Below are 25556 nucleotides of genomic sequence, written 5' to 3' on the forward strand. Positions count from 1 at the left end.
ACAATACAGTTTACAGTTCTCAAAGTTCAGAAGACACTGAATAATAGAAACCCAACCTCTATGAATCTGGAAAAAAAATTCAGATATTCCACCGTATTCTTAAAAATTATTTTCACTTTTTACAACATGCATAAACTTTTAATCCATGTGCAGTCATTTTCTTTAGCAAAGCAAGCACTCCGCACTCACAAACTTTTATCCACATATTCTCAGGACTCTTTATTAAATAAAATTACCATTTATGCTCAGAGGAACAGGAACTTCATTAGAAAGCAGTGGCAGGATATATCCCAAAATTTTAAGACTACACCTTATGGTGCTTTGTGCCAATAAAAAAAAATTAAAGATTCCCTTATTACTCTGCAACTACTTCATTATGCAGGAATGCAGCCAGTTAAAAGAAGAGAAGTGTAAGGTCATGCATTTAGGGATTAATAACAAGAATTTTCGTTATAAGCTAGGGACGCATCAATTAGAAGTAACGGAGGAGAAAAAGGACCTTGGAGTATTGGTTGATCATAGGATGACTATGAGCTGCCAATGTGATATGGCTGTGAAAAAATCTAATGTGGTCTTGAGATGCATCAGGAGAGGTATTTCCAGGAGGGATAAGGAGGTTTTAGTACCGTTATACAAGGCACTGGTGAGACCTCACCTGGAATACTGTGTGCAGTTCCGGTCTCCCATGTTTAAGAAGGATGAATTCAAACTGGAACAGGTACAGAGAAGGGCTACTAGGATGATCCAAGGAATGGAAAACTTGCCTTATGAAAGGAGACTCAGGGAGCTTGGTTTGTTTAGCCTAACAAAAAGAAGGTTGAGGGAAGATATGATTGCTCTCTATAAATATATCAGGGGGATAAATACCGGAGAGGGAGAGGAATTATTTAAGCTCAGTACTAATGTGGACACAAGAACAAATGGATATAAACTGGCCACTAGGAAATTTAGACTAGAAATTAGACGAAGGTTTTTAACCATCAGAGGAGTGAAGTTTTGGAATAGCCTTCCAAGGGAAGCAATGGGGGCAAAAGATCTATCTGGCTTTAAGATTAAACTTGATAAGTTTATGGAAGAGATGGTATGATTGGATAACATAGTTTTGGTAATTAAATATTCATGGTAAATAGGCCCAATGGCCTGTGATGGGCTATTAGATGGGGTGAGATCTGAGTTACTACAGAAAATTCTTTCCTGGGTATCTGGCTGATGAATCTTGCCCATATGCTCAGGGTTTAGCTGATCGCCATATTTGGGGTCGGGAAGGAATTTTCCTCCAGGGCAGATTGGAAGAGGCCCTGGAGGTTTTTTGCCTTCCTCTGTAGCATGGGGCCCGGGTCACTTGCTGGAGGAGTCTCTGCTCCTTGAAGTCTTTAAACTACAATTTGAGGACTTCAATAGCACAGATATACGTAAAAAGAAAAGGAGTACTTGTGGCACCTTAGAGACTAACCAATTTATTTGAGCATAAGCTTTCGTGTGAGGTTTTTTTTTGTAGGAGTGGTGGGTGAAATTCTGTGGCCTGCGTTGTGCAGGAGGTCGGACTAGATGATCATAATGGTCCCCTCTGACCTAAATATCTATGAATCTAAGAGTCTTCTTTTGTCTAAATAACTTGAACAGACAAAAAAATGTTTAAAATCAAAGTTTGAACTGCACGAAGAAAAATTTCAATACCAGCAGCTTGCCTCAGGGAACTGGAGACAATGAAAAAATTAAACAGCAAACAAGTGGTGAAATAAGACACCATAGTCTTAAAAAGCAAAACAACTCAGAACATGTTAAACCATCATAAATCTCTTCAAAAATTGTTTTCCAAAGAATGAGACTCAAATACACAATCTACTGAGGACTGCTGAGAAAGCAGGGTGACCATTGTTGATGCCATACCTGGCATCATGTAGTAAGTTTTCAGAGCTGGTTCAAACCTGCAAATCCATGAATCTCTGGGGTGGCCTTGTGGGAGGCACCAGATAGGGTGATAGAGTGGGCATTCCTCCCCCTTTACATGTCAATGAAGAGTTTGAGAGCACGGGGTGGTTTGTCCATCCTGGCAAGATGGCCAAAGAGCACACAACACTGCTTTTTCATATGGTGAGTGACTAAAGGAAATCCAGATCTCTGCAACACTTTGCACTAAGTCAAACCTTTTATGCTCAGGATTCAGCACAGACAGCACATATGAAATATTTCTAGCCACTTCAAGCCTGTAAGATGGCCCACATAACAGGCAGTACAGGAGTTTGATAAATCCACAACTCTGTCTCAGTTCGAAGACATTTTGTCCACAAATGAGACATGGACTTCATGCACAAGGCTATGAGACCTATTCATTGAACAACACCTGATTTGCTACAACAGATGAACTCTGCTTGCATGCAGCCTAGCTAGATGAACTCATCAACGCTCTCCACAGGACTTGATCCCACGTGAACCATGATTGTTCTGGCAGCCCAGTTCTGAGGTTCTGGACCTTTGCCTTCTGCCATGAGATGTGCAACCCCACAGTACTGACGGCATCTTGGAGACTTTAGAGGGCAGAGCTGAAATTCTCCAACTTCTCCACAAAGCAAGGCAACATCAATGCCATAGTCTTGGTTGGTGAACATGTCTTGACCAAAACTGATTCCAAAGCGTGGAGCAGCAAGTCTTAATATTCAGTTTATAGCTCAACAGAATAGTGCCAGGGCAAGAATGCATCTCTACAACATGTGAAGTTGTGAAGAAATGTGGTGAAAGCCATGAACCAACACACATGGGGAACCAGTGTGAAGAATGAGACTCAGAAAATGGTCAAATAGTTAGTTTACCCTTAAGTAAATGCAACCCATGGTGCAAAAAATGTCATGAGGATCTATAGTAATAAGCCTATTCTAGCCTACCTATGCCATTGAAAGTCATGAGGTCATACAGTCAAAGTTCTCTCTGTAGAAAGAAACAGAGCATAAACTCCTCAGGCAGGGATCAAACTTTTTGTATAACATAACATTGTGGGTGCTATCTGAAACATAGCTCATGAAAAGACTACATGGACAAATAAAAATACTAGTACTAGTTCACCAGTGAGATACAAATAAGGTTCCCTCCTAATTCTGAAGTTCTGCAGCTCACTGATGCTAGTCCCAAGTCTCAAGAAGAACTATGTCCAACTCGATGTTCTATCTGGAAATCGGCTTGTCCCAGCACAAGATTATGCTTCTCAACCACAAATTGTTGATCCGTATCTGCTGGAACTGTCAAGATACCATCCACTAACTCATTGTAGTCACCTCAAAACAGGGCAGATAAAAATAGGAATTTAATTTTTTTTAAAATAAAACTTGTTTAAAATGAAATCTCAATTTAATACAAAACACATTAAGGTCTAAACTTATTACAATCTCTTAAAACATTTAAACAAAAAAATATGCTGAATCCATAAGCCTCTATCAAAAATTAAGTCAATGACTGCTTTTCTACATAAAGAAAAATTCAGGGGGAAAACCATCTAACTTTTGAAGCCAAGCTTTATAAATATGGCACAATAGGTTATGTACTATATTACAGGCTTGATCCTGTGGAGGATCCAAGGACTGTGCTACCGGGAGGTGCAAGAGACTGGTAAAGTTATCACAGACATGGGGACCCAGCCTCTGACTCCAGATGACATATTCATGTATCTCATCAGAATCATCTGCTGAGATCACCTGGAACGTCTCATACTCTGTGCTACAGCTTATACCTGCCTAGTTTTGATCGGCTCAGTTCTCAAGTTATGAATATTTATGACTCCGTCCACCATGGACACAATCTCCAGCTCATGGGAAAAACACTGATCTGACCAGTAACTACTAGCATTTGCTTCTGGATGGTTCTGGGCATGTCAAGTAAATTACTCTGCTCTGTCTACTTGCATGTGTACACAAATGAATCCCCCTTTCCCCAATATCTATTAATTGTGTAACTGTCTCTAAATAAAACACTGCAGTGCAAAAGGCATGTAGGTTACACAAGCAGGAATTTTGAATGTTGTTAGTTCTTTTGTTTATCTGGGGTAGGGTTTTGGATGTGGTGGGGCAGGTGTGATATGTCAGAAAAGGCAGAATGTGTTACCACAAAGTAGCAACACTGGTGTCAAAGCAGGACACCGTGGGAAGAAGGGACAACATTCTTCAGAGTGCAACCTCTAATGTTGACTTCAACACCTGGGAACTGAAGAAAAAACTGCCATAACTGCGGATCGAAAAAAAGGCCCTTTTTGGGAATAATTCAAGAAATGCCTGTAACTCCGGGTAAAAAAACGAAACAAAAAACATTTGCCAAATGGCTGCCCAGGGCGGACAGCCCAAACCCAGCCACCCAGTTTGGTTAATACGGAGAACCAGATAATGGAAACTTAGATAAATGGGGTTCTACTGTACTTAGCATGTTAGTTTCTTGTGGGAGTATTTATCAATTACGTTTCTACTGTTACTGCTGAACTTCTACACTGATTTTTTTATTGTTCGATATAATCAAATGACCTGGTGAAAATGTCCTGTTTAAAAGTTTTATTAGGCACTTATGAATTAACTTTTAAAACATGTATTATTTTCCCTATAAAACTGGGTTTAGAATAAATCATATCATTTCAACAGTGGTATAAACAATTGCAGTAGGAGGAATCTTTCATTTACCATCTCATTTTTTAAAAGCAATGCACTGAGTAATATACTCAGTGAATGAAAGTGACTTTTTAAAAAATCATTCTGTTTCAGAGCCCAATTTAGAAATAAGGTGTTAAGAATATCCATCATCTGCAATATCTATAACCTCAGAGTAATCTGCTGGTAACACTAGCAGTGCTGTAACTAAACATATGTCAGACAGTAAATTACCTGCATAAAAACAAAACAAAAATCTTCTTCCATCATCCAGTAAAATCATGGCTGAGCTCGTAAATCAGGACCAGCAAATTCCAGCAAGACTCCACAGATGAGAAGATTGCTTGGTTCTTATATTCAACAAATTCTCCTTTTTGTCTAGTTCAGATCCAAAGATTTCATTAACACGGTCAATCATTACGACAGCCCAGATATTGCTGGACGGTTCTGGGCACAGTGTATGAGAAGGAAATTGAATGGCATGCAAAAACATTGATGGGAAATTCATTAATCCGAGTCTTTATGAGAAGAGCATTGTACACAACGATCCTGTAATTTGTGCTTGTGAGACAGAGGATGTGGTGGACTATCTTACTGAAAAAACGGATACATCAGCAAATGTCCATACAGGGGAATATTTACAAGTAGCAGTAAAAACTGTAATTTTTGTTTACACAGTTTGTTAAAGTGTCAAGTGCATGGCTTTGTCACAGATAAGAAATCTACAAAGGTAATGAAGGGAATCTGAAATTTATGACTTGCATGAAGTGCTCATTTGACACATCTTTTAGCTAAAGCTTAAGTACAACTCTAGGGTTAAAGAAAAATGTTGAAACTACAAAATACTTCCATAGCAATCACTTCGCTTAAGCTACACTGAAGAGAGCAGGAGAATCCAATGTAATTCTCCCCCCAAGATGTACAATGGAATTCAGTACTTGATTGTTTTGAGCTATTTATTAAGAACCGGCCTATTCTGATGATTTGTGAAGAAAATCATAAAATAGATGGAACTACTACCACAGCCAAAGAGAAACATAGAAGATATGCTGAATATACTGAAACTTATTGCTATAGCCCTGGACAAACTGCAGAAAGTTTGGTTCTGTATTGCTAATGCTGTTGAAATTTGGAAAGCACTTCAAAAATACATTGAACAAAGTAATACCCAACAACAAAGTTAAATTGCAGTCAGTATATGGATCAAACACTTACTCCATCTCATTTTTCTGCCAATATTCTCAACCCAAAGTACCAGGGAAGATGCCTAACTGCTGAAGATGCTGCTGCTACGACATGGGCATCTAACAAGTACCCATCAATCATGCCAACCATAATAAATTTCAGGCCTGGAGATGTGCCATTCAAGCAGTATATGTTTACAGATACTTTAAAGGAAGTCATACCACTGAACCAGTAGAAGTCACTAGCTAAGCACCTGGAACCAAAGCTTGTTGAAGTGTTATTCCAACTGTTGACAGCAGTAGCCTTTCCTGGAGGCACAAAAAGAATATTTTCTTCATTTGGACTAATTATTTCAAAGTTGAGATTAATTATTTGGGAGTTGAAAAGACAAAAATACCTCTTTGTCTTCTAGTCTATGAATATAAATGAGGAGGGAGATCTACTAGTTTTAAAGGTTTGAATGACTGCCTAAGGAACTTGGGACAGTTGTCTCATTTTCAAGAGACTTAGGCAAGTAGGAACTTAAAACTTCAGTCACTTTAGTTTAGGCTTATTTGAAAGTTTTCCCAGGCTGACCTGAAATGACCAGTTTAAGTCAATGACTACAGTTAATCTATCTGTTCCTTTAATAAATCATTTAGTCGTAAAGGTGAAAATTTTTGGTAAGAGAAATTTATATATCCAAAACATTTAAGACTGTTTGTCTAATAAAATTTGTATATGTTGTATTTAACTTCCCATTACCAACCTAATACAGCTTGACACAAATCATAAGCAAAGAGTTAATTATCTAGTAAACAAAATATATAATTCACCATTTTCTAACATACTAAATATATTCAATAAGAATCTGAAAAATATTAAGCAATATAATTAGATTGATTTAAGCAGAATTATAGTGTATCCCCCAAGATAGCAAAAAGATGTACCAAATCTAGTGTAAAGGCTCTATTTAGTTGTAAGTCAACATGATTTAATCATTAAATATCTGCCAATGTAGGGTGGATAAAAATCAATGATTTAAAAAAAAAATGTTTTTTTTTCCTCAAAAACCATTTTATGAAACAAAATCCGATCTAAAGATAAAAATACATTATAGCACAAAGATATCTCACCATGGAATAGGGATTATAAATTCTAATTCTATAGTAGGAGACAATATATTCATGTAAATGTTTAAGAAAAGTCTTGTAAATGAGTGCCAATAGTTCATGGATTAGGGACCCAATTTTATGGGGTTCCAGGGGCTGCCGTATAGATTAATTAGGTTAATCGTTCTATCTACACAATGGGACTCAGTGCTCAATCTAGAAGATACCATCAAACATGCTTAGTTTTGCAGTTCTCAAATTGAGAATTTGTGTCTCCAGAGATGACATGCTTGTTAACAGCAAAAATGTTTTTAAATAAATATATAGAGGTGAGAAATAACAGACCTCAACCCTAGTGTCCCTCTGCAAATTTGTGTACACAGAGTCAATCCCTTACCTCTCTCTAAAAGTGCAAAGTTTCAAAACGTTCAATGAATAGAAGATTATTGGAGGCAAAATAGATCTGGACAAGGAGAAGATAAATGTGAAAAGGGAGGGACAGGCAGTAGAAACAAAAGTGAATCTGTTTGAGCAACATATTCCAGAAGTCTTGAGGTCTTTCTGAGTGTAGCCTTCACTGATTTGAAATCCACCATACCATTCTCTCACTAGAAGGGAAGACCTGTAATGGCAGCAGGCAGTAAGAGAGACCCAGTTTGGGAATATTCTAATGAAGTTCCTCTACCTGTGGGTAAGACAGGCAAGCGTGCGAACAGTGCAACAAAGAAAAGCAAGGCCTGGTTGCCTGAATGAAATAACATCATGAAAAGTGTTGCTTCTCAGGAGAAAGCTGTGTTGAAGTTGATGAAAGGAACACGTCTGAACATCCAGGATCTTCAGGTTGGTAAACTTTTTATTTCATACTTTTTTCTTAAGGACTGCCCGTCTTCCTTCGGGACTATTCTTGAATTCTCACGTTTAAGCAAAAAATATAGTTGTTACTCTATGGTACTATCATTTTAGATGCAGTTGTGATAAAAAATAAATACCTGAATTAGGCAGATCTTCCTTTACAATTTCACCTTTAAAGTAGTACTGAGTGTCAGTGAATGCAGTGAGTACTACTAAATGAGCAGTATGGTAATAATAATTAAATAACTGCATCGACTTATTTTGTTTAGGAGAATCCATCCTCAACATACAGGATTCTGAAGACTATCCACCTTCAAGATCACCATCATTTTCTACAGTTTCAGAGTTATCTGCCAATGATAGCGTTTCAGGTCAAATCATGTATGTCACACAGCCACAGTATATCACCTGTAGCAAAAAGAAAAAAAAATCTCCATCATCCAGGAACAACCACAGATAAATTTGTGATAAGAACCAGCAGATTACAAAAAGAGGTAATTGATGAAAAATTTGCCCGGTTTGTTTATGCAACAAACTCTCCTTTCCATATGATTGAGAACCTACACTGTACTAACAGGGTTCAGTCATTAAGACCAGGATACAGTCCACCCAACAGAGCAGATGTCGCAGGCAAATTGCTGGATAAAGTGTATAAAAGAGAAATTGAGCAGTGTGCAATAGGTCTAGAGGGTGAAATTGTTAACCTGAGTCTTGATGGGTGGAGCAATGTCCACAATGATCCTGTTGTATGTGCTTGTGTGACAACAGAAGAAGGGAATGTCTTCCTGACAGAAACAACTGATACTTCAGGAAATGCACACACAGCAGAATACTTACAAGAAGTAGCAGTAAAAGCTATAACAAACTGTGAAAAAAAAATCCAATGTCTAGTATGCAGCTTGATCACAGACAATATTGCAAATGTATCCAAGATGAGAAGAAATTTAGGAGAGAGAGTCCCAAGCTAACAATATACAGTTGCAGTGCTCATTTCATGCACCTCCTAGCCAAAGACTTCAGTGTTCCAGAAATAAAGGATAATGTTGCTGAAATTCCAAAATACTTCCGTAACAACCACTTTGCAGCAGCTGCTCTGAAAAAGTGGGAGGAACCAAGCTAACTCTCCCACAAGACGTGCGATGGAACTCAGTAGTGGACTGTTTTGAACACAGTATCAAGAACTGGCCTAATCTGATGACAGTTTGTGAACAAAATCATGAAAAAAAATAGATGGCATGGTCACAACCAAAGTTCTCAACATTGGGCTTAAGAGAAATGTTGAACACATCCTGAGTACCTTGAAGCCTATTTCTGTAGCCTTGAACAAAATGCAGGGAAATAGCTCTTTTATTGCTGACGCTGTCGAAATCTGGAAGGAACTGAGTGAGATCTTAAAAAGAGAAATATGCAATGACCAAGTTAAATTACAAGCATTAAAAAAACAATTGGGACAAGCACTATCTCCAGCTCATTTTCTTGCAAATATTCTCAGTACTCTGTTCCAGGGTCAAACCTTAACTGCTGAAGAAGAGGAGTTGGCTATGACATGGACATCCAGCAATCATCCCTCTATAATGCCAACTATACTAAACTTCAGAGCTAAGGATGAACCACTCAAGAAATACATGTTTGCTGATCATGTTTTAAAGAAAGTCACACCAGGTAAGTGGTGGAAGTCACATAAGCACTTGGATTCAGAGACTGTTGAAGTGATAATCTCACTTTTAACAGCAGTAGCTTCTTCTACTGGTGTAGAAAGAATATTTTCTTCCCTTGGATCAATTCATTCCAAATTGAGAAATCGTTTGGAACCCGAAAAAGGAGGAAAACTTGTTTTTCTTTTCCAGATTATGAAAAAACAGGAAAATGAAGGTGAAGATGACTGAGTAAGCTGCAGAAGCCAATATTTTAAAGTTTCTCATGTTTACCTGACTGACACGGTTGGATTAACATTTTGGGGGTATTTTTTAAATATTTCTTTTAACTATTTCAGTTAAAAACAATTTTAACAAAAACAAACCTGATTTTTAAAAAAAAACTTGAATGATTAACTAAATTCAAAAATTCATATGCTTTTTTTGTTAAAATATTATATGTTTGCTGTTGAAGAAGAAAAATCCAAAATACACAATGTTGTTGGTTTAGTTAAATAAAACAATTTAAATGTCTGTCTGGTGATGTTCTCCTCCTAATACAGCATGACAAGAAAATCTTCCAAATATTAATGATTAACCTGTTGAATTGGACATATTTATGAAGTCATTGGGAGATGAACTATCTGCTCCAATACTTTTGGTAAATGAAATAACCAATCATTCATTTTTTGATATAACTGTAAAACTCATCTGAAAAGTTTTCAAAATAAATCAGTTTAAAAATGTATAGTGTGTACCTTCTAAAAATGAAACCTACATCTATCTCTGAGTTGTGAAGAATATGTATTAAGGTTATAACAACCAACAAGAATGCACTTTCATGTAGAAATCCATGATTAAATCGAGTCTTCCTTACTAGTAATTTAAATCAAATCCACTCTGTGCCAATGAGAATGCACCTTTTTTTAGAAAATAACTGAAGCACAAATCAAAAGGATGATTTAAATTGAGGCTTTCCACTTGCTGATTTATATCACTGATTTAAATCAATTCACCGTGCCTAAAAAGCTCCAACAGAAACTTTCCTGCTGAGCATAGAGCAAGAGCTGAAAATTTAGCTTATTTTCCAGGCCTTGTCTAAAAAATATAACTGATCCTAGAGACTTGAGAGTTTGACTGACCTCTTCTACATTTCTCCTTGGATTGCACAAGGGCCTAAGCCTCCTACAAGCTGACACTGAAGATAACTGTACCAATAGTTGTGAAATGGATACTCAAAAACAGTGCTACTGAAATAGCAAAATAAAGAGAAAGCGTGGACATAGTACAAGGCTTAAATCAAACCACTATGAATAATTTGTGCACTGTGTACTGTGGGCACTTAGTTCAATGTTATCCCACTGGTTCCAGTTATCAATAATTTAATTCTCTCGTGTAGACAGCACTGAGACTATAACTAGTCACTGTCACATAAAGTCTAATTTGAAAGGAAAAAAGCTGGATGCCAGCACAAAAAAGGAAATGAGGCCGGAGGATGGTAATGTGAGAAAAAGGAAAATGGATAACATGGATGAGGATGAAAGAAAAGACAAACAGATCCAAATACAATGAGGGAAAGAGTGAACTGCTTAATTTCAACACAAGAATGACAGCCTCCCCACCCCCTCACGTCCAAGACAGACATACAAAACTTATCCATTAATTTTCAGGAACCCACCCCAGATGTCTGGAGGTGTATGACAACAAAAACAAATGCAATTCCTGCAAAGGATGTGTCCCAAAAAGTGTTAGTTGTTCAAATATTACTTTAAAGGATCATTGACAGTAAAGCAAACCATTAACATTTAGGTAAAATGAAAATTTAATAGTTTCCTATTTGCTTTACGTCCCTCATAATTAACACCACAGCCACATTCGAGAAGATTTGGCCAAGGCACTGGACAATTTACCATCTGCTGTCCCTATGGAAAAGTGACTTTCTGCCAGATTAAACCAAGGATTAAACTGGAACAGAATGATCCAAAGAAAGTTAATTTGAGGTTAAATATTAAAAAAAACAAAAATAAAAAAACAATCCAGTGGAACAACCCACTGTTTAAGAGTCAGCTATAAGAGAAATAAAGAGCAGACTACTGTCAAACAAAGCTGGATAAAACTTAAAAGTCAACTTTAAAACAAAGAAGTGTATTGGTATCAACCAGTATAAATATTTATATTATGTACTTACAAATACATGTAAATTTCAAAAGAAATTCACTCAAGCTTCTAGTCTGTTTCAATCTGACAATCACAAGGACCTCTTGAAACGTTCATCTGCATAATGACTTTTCATAACCATATCACTGATCCAAAGAACAGGAACTTTTTTTTTTTATAAATTATTGCAGAATAATTATTCACGTACCTTGGGTACTAGAACACAACCACACATTCCACACATCCTTTTCAGCATTACTGCCACCGAGCCAGTTATGGCCCATTTTGTAGTAGCACATTTGTTTTTTCCTTCTTAATTGAAGGAAAGTTCACTGGTCTTTATTAAATTTCATCTTGTTGAATTCAGACAAGTTCACTAATTTGTCAAGACCCTTTTTAATTCTAAAATCCTGTCCTCTAAAGTGCTTGTAATCCCTCCTAGGTTGGAGCCATCTGCAAGTTTTATAAGCATACTTTCTACTTCATTATCAAGTCACGAATGAAAATACTGACTAGTACTGGACCCAGGGCTGACTCCCATGGGACCCCCTCAGATATGCCCTCCCAGTTTGATAGTGAAACATTGATAACTACTCAGAGTACCATCTTTAAACTAGCTGGGCACTTCCTTATCGTAATTTCATCTAGAGCATATTTCTTTAGTTTGATTAGGAGAATGTCGTGGGACTGTGTCAAAAGCCTTAATAAAAATCAAGATATATTAGGTCCACTGCTTCCCAACATCCACTACACCAGTAACCCTGTCAAAGAAAGAAATCATCATCTTCAGTACCTTGATGAAAATACTTGAAGAAACATCAAGTTCCACCTCAGTTCATTACTTTGGCTCAAGTAGGAGTTAAAAAAAAAGTTTCCCTTTCTGTAGCACAGTAACCATTCCACCTCAAATTCTTTCACTTAGCTGTGTCAGGCCTACTTAGTACTTGAATAAGAGGCCAAGAAGAGACCAAGACTAAGAAAAAAAAATCTCAATGTTTTAAAGGACACTGCATGTACTGGACCCAGTAGGTGTCACTTTCTTCTTAGAGTACTGAGGATATATTAATAATCTTTCAGATAAAATAAAATCCTAAACCATAACCACTCATGTCATTAGGATATCACACTCCACTATTCTCAGGAGGGAATTTGCTAGTCAGATTTCAAGTTGGCTACTCATGATTTACCTACTTAGAATGAATCCTGTAATTTCAGTTAAAGAAGTTATACTTAACTCCTCTCCTCAAGTTTGCGTACTGCTACCATGTTTAATTTCTATGTGTATAGTCAACTCTAAAGCATGTTTGAATGTTTCTGGATCAAAGATGCTATATAAATATAAGCTATTATTAAGGAGTTACAACTCCCTTTTTATAACCTATTAATATCTGGCTGATCAATTTATAGTCCAACTGATAACACATTTATCATTAATGGCTGACAACTAAAATCCTATTTTCATGTTTTAAGAGTTCTACAGCTCATTACAAGCAGCACTGAATGGATTAAGCTAACCACCTAGAAAAGAAGTCATATTGAGTATCAACTCTATAACCCATCCCCCTCTCCCTCCCCCCAAAATCAAGTAAAGTTAACACTACCAACAAGGAAGAAGTCTCCTTCAGTTTTTAGAGACTAACCAAAGTGATCTTGTTTAGTATTATCAGTAGTGAAAGGGCAGACATTTTTTATTATGCAATTCAATACATAACTGAACTAAAGAGATTCCAAAGATTGTCCAAAGGCAAAGGGGAAGTTATCAGTACTACCTGCAGTCTTGAGCCTGTAAAAACTTACATATGTGCTTAACTACTATGTAAGTTTTTACAGGATCAGTCCCATGAGAAGAAAAAAAATGAATAAAATGAACATGGAAAGGAACTCTTCCACTCACTTTAACTGCATCTTTGCAGAGACCAGAGGAACAAACCATCTCCAGGTGAACTTAACTCATGCATTTTTGCTAGTCTCTAACAGTCATAACTCACTATTTGATTAATCTTAACTACCTTAGATAAACGTAGATTTTTACATAAAAACAACCCCCATTGTGAAAATGTTTTACTTGACATATCTGAATAAAAAGTTTCTAGAATATGAAATACCATGGTTATAAATAGCATGTTCATTGTGTAATCTATGTTTCTGCCAAATTTAGAGAATAGCACAATATTCCTCTCATTGTAATCATAACACTGAACACTGTTCCTCTGAACCCCAATGCTGCAAAGACTTACACATGTAAGTAACTTTAAGCTTGCAAGTAGCCACAACAACTTAGCATGTACTTAAATTTTTGCAGGCTCAAGGGACAGAAAATGAAATCTTGAACTGAAAGATTGTGTTGGTATTTTCAGAATCTGTAACAAGCATACATCTAGCTTCAGTTAACAAAAATTAGTTTACTGGATAAACTTGGAATGTGAATGGAATACAGTTTTTGAATAAAAATTTAATGAATTGTAGATGGAGAACAGAAAGAAATGAAAATTCTTAACTATTAACCAGTATTACAGTCCATAAACAGTAAGAAAATTCAAATTAAAACTATTTACTAATTAAACTCTGAATGCTCCATAAAAGCGTTTATTCTCAGGAAAATGAGAAGCAGCGATAGTGTATGGTTACTTATTTATTGTGCCTCAAGTTATCACATTTGCTCAGTTTACAAGTAAACAGTTTTCCCCAAGGGTTTGAAAAAAAAAAAAGTCAATATGTCCAGGATGAGTAAATATTCTGACCAGGAAAGTAAAGCTGGAGAACCAATTGCTCCTTCTTGGAAGGAATGTAGGGAAGCAAGGAACAGATAGGCCCAAGTGTTGCTATTTTTTGTTGAGGACTTTGGGGGGCAGGGCAGCAATAACTTCAAAGCTAGATGGTGGAGGATATACATGCACTCAGGAAGACAGTGGTAGCAAAACCGTCCAACAAAGATGGTAGGTCAGGAGCGTGGGGCAAAACTGTTTAGAAATATTTTGTGGGAAATGATTTATTGAACTGTGAGAAGAAGGAAAGAAATGATTTATTTAGAGAGTGAAAATATTCCCATGTAAGTTTAATATTGAAGTATATGCATGGCTTTGGGTGGGCATGGCATCACTAATACACATCAGGGAATTCCTTCAAGGTTTTTGGGGGCGAGAGCAACAGAACACAAACTCCACCTGTGATCAGAGGCCCAATGCTGTATTAAACTCTGACTCTGGATGGAGGTGTAAGGCCAGAAGAGACTAAGGATATGTCTACACTACCCACATCGCGTAGCGTAGACACGCTTTATTGAATGGCTCCTGGCAATAAAGCGCTGTCTATACTGGCACTTTTCAAGACTAAAACTTTTGTCCTTCAGAAGGGTATTTTTTCACACCCCTGAACGACAAAAGTTTTAGCACTGAAAGTGGTAGTGTAGACACAGCCTGTTAGATCACTAGTCTGATCTCCTGGATATCACAGGCTACCAACCACTCAACAACCCTTTGCCCCACTAAACCCAATGACTGAAGTTGAACCGAAGCACTACAGAAAACTGTTATGTGCCATAAGAAAATATGTGGGATCAAGGCGCAAACACGCCTGAGGCCCCTGCAATGGCAAGGAAATGATATACATAGATAATCCTGGCAAATAAGCTGCATTCACACGCTGCAGAGGAAGGCGAAAACCCCTCAAAGTCACTACCAAGCCTGACCTGGGGAAAAATTCCTTCCCAACCCCACATACAGCAATCAGTTAGACCCTGAGTGCATGAGCAAGAGCCAGCCAACCAAACACCTGAGAGAATGCACACAGAAAAAGTGCAGTTTTTCAAAAAGCAAGATACCAACTTTCATGGACTACATTAAGTCTTCATGAAACGTAATTACATTTAATAGCCTTTTCCAACAAAACAATACTTTATAAGACGCTAGACTTGGACACTTTTTAGCATGCTGGAACTTTCAACTTGGTAATCTTTCAAAAAAAAAAAAAAAGACAGTTTGTGAATAAATTGTCTACAGAAACAGCTCTTCAAGGACAAGCAGAGTAACCAAAAGCCTGCCTGCAGTGAAATAAATTAAACCTTTAAGAAGTGGACTTGAAAAGGAAAAGAATAAAGTCAAGGATTCAACAATTGGAGGGGGTTCTCCATTCTAAGAGTGTTGTTTTCTCTGGAATTTTTTTCTGGGCAAGGTCAGAATAAGAAGGAGAAATGTGCATTCCTTTTCCCCTTAAAGCTTGTAGTTTTTCTTCCTTCCTGCTTCTGCATGACTAAGGCTATGTCTTCACTACAAAAAAAAAAAAAAAAAAAAAAAAAAGCCAACCATGTAAAAAGGCACCTATCTCAAATCCTAGAGGAGACAAAAGGCACGGAGAGTTTTTACATCATTGTAGGGAGCTGAGGTCAGTTTTGTACTCCCCAGCTGGAATTGACCTCAGCTAGGTCAAAACTATCTGTGCCTTGTCTCCTCTAAGATTTTATATCAAGATAACTATCTTGATGTTAAAAAGACCAAATACCCTTTTTGTTGTTGTTCATCACCTTCGGGCACTTGAAACAAAACATGTCCTACAAACTACTAGATCACAGAGTACTGGGGGAGGAGGGAAAAGGACTCAGAAGAGGGAGAACTGGACAGTCTTTCAAGAAAATTGTACTTGAAAAAACAAATAAAAAGAGTGGTTCCCTTTTCCCCTAAGCTTGTGAGTTTTCCCTTCTCCCTCTTTTCTTAGGAGTTCTGCAGGCTCAGCCTGAGTGTACACAAGAGCAGGCCACTGCTCCACCAGTCCCATGTACCCATTGCTACCTTGGTGAAGTCAATTCCTTAATTATCTATAATTAAGATTAAGATCTATAGGTACAATAGTGCCTACAAGCCCCAAATTGAAATGGTTCATATCTGTCTCACAGGCATCTCTCTATACATTACAAAGCGGGGTGGGGGGGAAGAAGAGAAGTGTGGTTGAAAAAAAATGCAGAAATTCAAGTTTTGTGAAGACTGTCACTTTAAGGCTGTATTTCAATCAATTAGAAATCTAGTTACTTAAAAAAATTCAGAAGTTGTCTCAGGTATTATGTTCCCCTTCAAGCACCCCTGCCAATTTCTGTGTGCTTAAAAAAAAGTGTGCTTCTCTGCGTTGTTTGTGCAAGTCTGATACAGCAGCAACACAGGAAACAGTGAAACTGACTGTCCATAAAACAGTGTCAAATGGAAAATTAACCAAAAATATAGGTAAGTATGTTCCCATCTTTGTTACAGTAGGTTCTACATAATCATAAAGGGGTAACCATTCAGAAAGTATGTTTTTTGTTTTGTTTTTAAAGCTGTGATCTTCCATTTAATCATCTGTAGTAGTAAAGTTATTTTGGAGCAAATTCTGTACTTTTTATATGTAGGCAAGTCAATGCCAGACATAACTGAGGGACAATTTTAACCCTGGAACTGAAGTTAACAATTCTGTTTACCCATGAGCTAGAATAGAATCCAGCTCACCCTTCTGTTTATGTATTGGCTCTGCAATGCCAACAATCATAAAATATTTTTAGTCACCAATGGCCTGATTTTCAAAGATGCTGAACACCTGACGTTCACATGGACTTCCAATAGTCATGAGCACTGGCAAATCCTGTTGAAGTCAGGCCATAGAGCAAGCATATGCATCCCAAATTACAAAACAGAGAACTTTCTATTAAGTAGGTGTCATTCTTACATTTTCACTTTTCAGAGTTGAACTGGATTTAGTATTATTTGGGACATGAAGTAAAAGGGAAAAAAGGAGTTCACACCTCTTGCCACTATGTACTACCACTTGTCAGGATGTATATTCAATAGCCTGGTCTACTCTGCCATTTTTCTTTAGATTTATCACACAGGAAATGCAATGATCAACTTGGCCACCAATGATTTTTACTACCAAGTTACTTAGGTCTGCTCTAAGCTTGGTTAGACAACACGGTGGTCATGCAACAGAAGATGTTAAGAAAGTGATCAATAATATTACGTCTTACATTAATAAACCTCTCTAACCATAGGGTTTTGAGAAGAAAGGTGTGAATTCATTTCTAAAAGGCTATCAAAACTCATTTAGCATCAGATACCTCTCTCTGCCCTTTGATTGTGTTTCTGAGGATGGAAAGAAAGACTGAAATGATATAGTAAGAGTTATTTTTACATTTTTGTAGGATTCAAAGTTGAGAGAAATTGTCTGAAACAGTATAAAGGAGACAGACAGCTAGCTACATCTGTTTCAGAAGAAAGAATCCAAGGTATGGTGAAAAAGCAAAAATGTGGGATTACAGAAAAAACAAGAAGGCAGCTATGTTAGTCCAGGAAAGCTTCATATATAGTTCAGCAAAAAGAAAAGGAGTACTAGTGGCACCTTAGAGACTAACAAATTTATTTGAGCATAAGCTTTCGTGAGCTACAGCTCACTTCATCGGATGCATTCAGTGGAAAATACAGTGGGGAGATTTATATACATAGAGAACATGAAACAATGGATGTTACCCTACACACTGTAACAAGAGTGATCACTTAAGGTGAAAAGAAAAGGAGTACTTGTGGCACCTTAGAGACTAACCCATTTATCTGAGCATGAGCTTTCGTGAGCTACAGCTCACTTCATCGGATGCATCTGATGAAGTGAGCTGTAGCTCACGAAAGCTCATGCTCAGATAAATGGGTTAGTCTCTAAGGTGCCACAAGTACTCCTTTTCTTTTTGCAAATACAGACTAACACGGCTGTTACTCTGAAACCTGTCACTTAAGGTGAGCTATTACCAGCAGGTATTTCCAAGCTCTATCTAAATGGGAACCAACGAGATCAATGGTCACTAAATGGGTACCATCCCTGCCACTACTTCTGAGGAGCAGAACTATAGGTACAGAAAATAACTCTGGCCTGCTGAGGTAACCATGGTTTGTACTTTGGACTGACACCTAAGGCCAACTCTGTGTGGTAAAGATCATATGAGTCTATGCAGAGAGAAGTGAAGGCGAGATCGGACATGAGGAGAACTTGAAGAGATCAGGAAAGGTCAGAGATGCAGATAACCCAGTAACTGTAACAGCACATTCTTCCCAGATTTAAGTGTAATGATGTCACAAGTCACTATCATGAAATCACTCAATGAACAGAAAAGGCCATTTTATAAAAAACAAAAATTAAATATGCCAACATCATTCTCTGCCTCTCTGATATGGGGGGGAAGAGGGGTGCAAATCCAATCCTTTCTCCAATGAGATTACAATCTAAGTGCCTCAGCCTGCACACATTTGCTGTTGAACGCAGTGCTGCATTGAAGTTGAGGCAATAAGTACTACACTTGTTGGTAAACACTTGCACGATCAGGCCCTAAACTGTACACATCATTCAGCAATGATGGATAATACAGAAGCATTACAGAATAGTTTAATAAAGTTTTATTAAAGTTATTTTAACTCTGTCAGTGGTTCTTCACCTTAGCTTCTTGAATAGTAAGCTGTAAATTCTATTTATCTCTAAAAAATTTCCCACAATGTAACAGTTGGTTGAAAAATACATAATTGAAAACACTGAGAAGTCTTGTTTTGCCACCTTCCTTCACAAACCCAAAAAACTTCATCTACAACTCTATAATGTCTCAAGCATGCTTCGGGAAATAAATACCGTAGCAGAGCACTGTTGCTCTTAATAGTTCACTTACAACTCCCAACGTCTTTTCCAAATTTACTCATATTGATGTAAAATGATTCCACAGACATCAATAACCATCTTGCTAAGATCTGCAGACACTGGGACCTCATGTCTAAGAATAATTCTAAAACAGGGATCAGCAACCTTTGGCATGCGGCCCACCAGGGTAAGTGGCCAGGCCAGTTTGTTTACCTGCTGTGCCCGCAGGTTCGGCCGATCGCAGCTCCCACTGGCTGCGGTTCGCCGCTCCAGGACAACGGGGGCTGCGGAAAGCAGTGCGGGCTGAGGGATGTGCTGGCCGCCACTTCCTGCAGCCCCCATTGGCCTGGAGCAGCGAACCATGGCCAGTGGGAGCTGTGATCAGCTGAACCTGCAGATGTGGCAGGTAAACAAACCAGCCCAGCCCACCAGTGGGCTTACCCTGGCTGGCCGTGCGCCAAAGGTTGCCGATCCCTGTTCTAAAATGTAAGCTTTTGCCACCATCCATTCCTGTGATTAATGCACTGTGGCAGTTGGCTGTACCACTACACTTAAAAAGATAAATAGTTAAAAGATAGATGAGGGAAATATGTATGATCTCACTTAGTATGGAATTACACCAATTTCAGACCATACACTACAGAAGAGGAATATAGAAAGAGTCTCCAGTCAGGAAAACACTTTCAGCACTTGTCAATTTCACTTTTAGAAGAGTCAATTACATTCTTAAATTCAGAGTTACACTGGCTTAAAGGACTTCGCTTCCTGTTTTGGTTTAATACATAACATTCATCCATATGGTAAAAGCAGTCCTAGGTACTGCTAGTAATTCAAGTAAATGCCTTGGTTGAAATTTTCAAAGTAGTCTAGTGGTTTTAGACACATCTTGTATTAAACTTTAATGGCATATCTGACAAATCCCTCCGCTGCTTTAAAAAAAATCTCATTCTTCACTGTATGTTGAGGGTGGAGTAGGATACATTTAGTCATAAAATGAATTCCGATTCTTCATGTTTTTGTTATGCAATATGTTGATGTTTAACTCAAAGAAACCTACCTAAAGAATGTGCAGAAACTACTAGCTAGTAACAGAATAATAAGAAACAGGACTGCCACGGAGCCATAACCAGAGATCTTTTAAATCATACATAAAAGCAAGTTGAATGATTAACATTTTTCTTCTAAGTACAAGCTACATGTCTATGCCAACTACTTAAAAGAAAGAGAAGATGAGAAAGTAAGTCAACTTAACCTGACTTTTACAGAAGATTTCTTTCACATCCAATATAGTAGCTGGTTTAAAACCATACAAAGTGACACAATGAAAATAATATAAGAACAAAGAATAAGAATAAAGATGAATCCTTTCCATACGGTATGAAAAAAATTGAGCCGATCATAGCCATTTTGATCTGAAAGTTTACTTCCTCTCAGGTATTCTAAAGCACCAACACATTTTTACAAGGTCAGTTAGATGCAAAATAAGCCTCCATGTTAGTCATTTTTCAGATAACATCCTTTGGACACATTGACATTAGGATATTTTGGCTATGGTCTAAAATTGTTACATACAATTCCTGCCCATACTAACAAGCAGAGTCAGTTTGATCTCCCTAATAAGTTTGTGAGTAAAACCAAAAGCACAACTTTAATGGCAAAGATAAACTGTTCTGTCTTGTTCTTTAAAATCTTAATCCTATTTGGCAAAACAAGTTCAAATTTAATGAAGTTATCTATAATGCATTAAAATATTCTAAAACAAGTTTGACAGACATTGCATCGGCAAGATTTTTATAAATCTCAACATGGCAAGAAGGGTTTGGCAGCTATTACTGGGGAGAAGGTACCGAATAAGATGAATGATGGAAGGGTACTATTCACACACCCACATGAACAGCTAAACCAGAAGAGCTGTAGGAGTTCAAGTGTACACGAACTAAAACAGCCGATTACCTTCAGAATTCATTTAATCATTTGTGAAGCTCTGTGCTAAAATGAAGAATCTCACTCTATTACGGTTTCCTGTTTGTACCAAGATCCACTGATAAAAATGTTAATAGAGAGTAAATCAGTTTATAAGTTTCCCCACTTTTCATCTCCTCCTGCTAGCCTATCTGTAACAATAGGTGTTTTACATGTTCTTCCCCTTTCAGTCTTGTTTTACAATATTGTTATATTATGAGTAATTTATATTAAATCTTGATGCACGTTGTTCTGTTCTATGCTTTTCAGTAAACACCATACTTTGCATTTTAGGCACAATAACCTTGACAGCTTCTTGAATTTTATATTTCATTGTCTCCCAACCCCCAATATGCAAGAAGTGGTCCTCCAATTGCACCCACCTGCTCTATTTGTACTTGAAAAAGATGAAAATTGAGAGGATTCTCTGGGCAAACCCCTAGGTCAGACCAATTCCCTATGCAACACTACTGAGAAAAATCAATGACTTCCATTCTGGGCTAGGACTCACCTGTACACTAAAAAATTCATGTTGTCAAGTGTACAGGGTATGCAAAAAGACTTGTAGGATACCTACAACAGTACCAAGCAACCGTGAACTAAATTTATACAACTGCAAGAAAAGTTAGTTTCTAGCTTTATAGAGTAAGATCCAGTTCCAACATAAATTATATGGGTAAACATTTTGACTTCATATTACATTGAAACAGTTGCAATGTAAGTCCATCATTCAAGTTAGTTTTACTTCTGCAATGAGATTGCAGCTGCATATCAACAGGACGAAGGAGGAGAGGGGACCTGAACACACACAGGACACGTGCAGGCTTTTAATATAAAAATACAAAAATTAATAGCAGTTTTGAAGTGTGGTTGATATATAATGCACAGCCATCTTCTGAGTATTTACCTGTTACTACTAGAACATTTTAATGGTTCCACAGATATTACTATAAAGAAGCTTGTGAGGTTAAAGGAATAACTTAATTTTGCAGTACTGCCATTGTATGAAGTATAGAGGACAGAGATACCTATTCCAAAATGATCTTCTAATTTGGACCTCACCTCTACTCAACTGACATTTTGTAACAGAGATGCAAATGGTAGAATATTTATACAGCCAGTATGACACATCATACCTAATTCCAAAACAAGAAATATAATTCCACTAAACTATCGCTTAAAACCTATACAAATGCAAATATACCAGTCTGTTTCTCTTCCAGAAACTACCAGAAGCTTCCAAAGCAAAGCAGGCCATCAAAAACTACAAAATCTAAAATGTTACCTTGGAGCACAACTCAGATATTTATTAATGGAAGTTAGGCCTATCAGTAAGTTACTGCAATGATTCCACACAAATCTGCAGTGTATGTTACCCAAGTAGTGAAATAATTTTAGTTTCACCTACGTTAACTTCATTTTAGACAATACACCAGCAGCATTATACTGTAAATTTAAGCTTTGGAAATGAAATGTTTACCACTAAAGTCACAAAACATGTAGCAAGAGGCCTAGAAAACACTAAAAAGTGACTATTAAAAGGCTTTTGCATCTTCATTTTCCTAGGTTCAAAATAACCTAGGAAAAAAATTCAGCTCTACTCCCAGTCACTTTAGAATGGGGAAAATATGCACAAGAAATTGCCTTCAAACAGTATTACTTTAGCATCTAGTTTAGAAATTCATCATTTATACACTGATTTGAGGACGTTCTTCTGGAAGCCAGAAGGGGGTGCTGTGAATAACTGAGGCCTCAGGGTGTGGGACTGAATGTTAGCCAGTGCTAGGACTCCATCCAGAGTCCAAGAGCAAGTAGGAAGGAAACATGCTTTCTTGTTGCAGTTCAACACAGCACACTGAAAGTTCACAATTCTTTTCAGATTTTTGGCATACCCAGCATCATGTTTCTTTTATAAAGGAAACATCCTTCAGCCATGATGTGGTCATCACAAGGGCAAATAGGTTTGTACAACACACCTGGCATTGCAAAAGAGAATTCAGCAATCCTCCTTTCCAGTTCTGGATCCTATGGTATGAAAGCTCCTCAAGATATTGATACTGTATTAGAGAAGATACAACCAAAAATTCCAAGAGCCTACAGTATGATTTTTATCCACCCAACACCCATTCTGACCTAAGTGATCCAGTTCTTCTTTCAAGTGACTGTATTGGTTGATACCTTTATAATGAGCCACATTCTTTAAAAAAAAAAAAAAAGAAAAGAAAAAGAAAAGAAACTGCTCTAGAGCATTCTGCAAGTGCAATACAGAGTATTTCATCTCTGCCAACATTTTGGTGCATCAGTTTCCCCCCCACCCCCACCCTAAAGAGAAAAAGACACGCACATTCCAATCAAGCCTCTCTCAGCAGGGCTCACCCCATTCACCTCCCTCCCCCTCCGCCCCAGACCTTGCCAGGCTCCCTCTGATTTTAGGTTTCATTTTGTTGTAAACAGCAAAGCGAAAGGAGAAAGCTTCCAAAGCAAGGATCCTTACCCTTGAAATCCCGCCATGCGCGCAAGGAGGGTGAATTGCTTTTCCTCCCTTTTTTTTTTTTTGGGAGGGGGGGAAAGAGAGGAAATGGGGAAGGAGATTAGGGATGGGGGGAGAGACAGAAAAGCACGTACGACTGAAACATTAAGAAACGGAGAGAGACAGAGGAGGAGAGCCTGGTGGAAGAGCAGGGCGAGCGTCAGCCATGTTGTGTGTGTGTTGGTCCAGTATTTACAAACCTGCAGCTGCAGCAGCGCTTGGAGTCTGGGAGAGAGGGGAAGGAAGGGAGGGAGGGGGAAGGGCGAGGGGGCGGGAGGGAGAGAGGTACCGAGAGAGGGAGGAGGGGAGCGCGGCGGCGGCGGCAGCAGCAGCAGACAAAGGAAGCCAGCAGCGCCCGAGCCAGGCGCGCTCACACACACGCGCACACGGAGTGTCTCAGATAGCGGCAGCGCCGTGTGTCGCTCCGGTGCTGGGGGCCGGGCGCAGTCCCACCGCCACAGCAGCGCCCCCACCCCCCGCGTGCCCTATAGTGGGGCACCAGCCCCCGTGCGGCGCACCCCCTCGCCCGGCCCCACGGGAGGGTGGCGGGGAGAGACACACACGCGCGCTGCAGCGCAACTGGGAGCGGGGCTTGACTCTGGGGCTTTGCCAGCGAGGGGGACCCCTCCCCCCGCGCGGGGCCCCCCGCTAGCAGTCTGGTAGCGGGGGAGGAAGGTGCAGCCCCGGGGGGGGGTGACGGTATTGGGGGGGCGGCAGCCAAAGGACCCCTCTCCCGGATCCCGAGGTCACACCGGGGCCTTCCCCCGCACACCCCAGGACAGAGCTGGGCCCCGAGGCTGAGGCGCAGCAGCCACGGCGGGGAGGGGGCCCTGAGGCGGGGCCAGCTACGAGTGAATAACTCAGGGCAGCCCCGGGGGAGGGGGAGGCTGGGAGCGGCGGCTCCGGCTCCCCACACAGCGACTCCCTCCGGCTCGGCCTGGTACTGGGCCAGGCCAAGGGCGGCGCGACAGGCTCCCCCTCTCCCCTCGTCTCTCGCTCTCACCTGCTGGCCGGGCGGGGCCCGGGGGTGCCAGGCGGGCGGCCTGGGGGTGCCAGAGCTGCAGCTGCCGGAGCCCCCCTGCCTCGCCAGGCCGCTCAGCTCCGCCGCGGGGACAGCTGCGCCCCTTCTCTCGTGTGCCCCCCTCCTCTGCCGCCGCTGCCTGCTGCTCTCCCCTGCCACATTTGGAGCCACCGCTCCCCGCCTAGGCTTTGCTGCCAGGCTAGAGGCCTCCTCACCTTCCTGCCAAATACTGAGCCACCCGCATCCAGCCGTTCAAAATACAGCCCCGCCCTCCTCCACTTCCCCAGCGCGCAGGCGCACTCAGCCTGCCTAACTGCGACAGGAGGACAGAAAGCTCCCCTCCCCGTCTCTCCGGGCCCGCTTGCTGCCTGTGCTGGGCAGCAGTGCGCCTGCGCGGATTGAGCGGGTCTCCTCCCGCGGTGGCTGTGGTCCGCGCTCCCTCGAGGCGCGGGCCCCTCTGCCCGCTCGACACGGGACGGTGGGGCCGGGCTAGCGCCACGGCCCCCCAAGACGTACCTACTGCTGGGTCTCCTCGGCGTCACCGGGCCCTGCCTGGCCCTAGCGGCCTAAGGAGGTGGCACGTGTCGGGCCGGATGCCCCCACCTTCGATGGCAATGGGAACTTCGCCGCTGAGCTGTCCGCTTGCCAAGGCAGCAGCGATGCTAAAGCTTCCTCACGTATCCCGTTGCTTAACGGCGGTGATGCTAACTCCCTGCAAAACTGCATGAGACGCTGGGGGAAATCCGAAACGTCCACCAGTGTGTGGTGGCACTATACCTATAGGGCTAGATCTTGTTCCGAGCTGAAATGAAGGGCAGAATCTCTAGTAATTTCAGTGGAAATAAGCCAGAAACAATATATATATATATA

At 39.7% G+C, this 25556-nt stretch overlaps 1 protein-coding gene across 14 annotated transcripts in view; it reads right to left on the bottom strand.

Moving 5' to 3' along the window:
• SPIN1 (spindlin 1) overlaps positions 1–25290 on the bottom strand; it is a 110915-nt gene extending 85625 nt beyond the window's left edge. For 5 of the 14 annotated variants that reach the window (XM_073344917.1, XM_073344916.1, XM_073344919.1 and 2 more), the window contains exon 1: positions 24669–24961. The gene's annotated coding sequence lies outside the window, so the exon portion shown is untranslated. Of the gene's footprint in view, positions 1–23629; positions 24095–24668; positions 24967–25202 lie in introns of those variants that run through there. The other 9 variants (XM_073344929.1, XM_073344928.1, XM_073344927.1 and 6 more) reach the window with 6 other exon arrangements.
• Positions 25291–25556: the final 266 nt, after the last annotated feature.

This window comes from Lepidochelys kempii, chromosome 5, assembly GCF_965140265.1.
Source record: "Lepidochelys kempii isolate rLepKem1 chromosome 5, rLepKem1.hap2, whole genome shotgun sequence".
Taxonomy (NCBI): Eukaryota; Metazoa; Chordata; order Testudines; family Cheloniidae; genus Lepidochelys; species Lepidochelys kempii.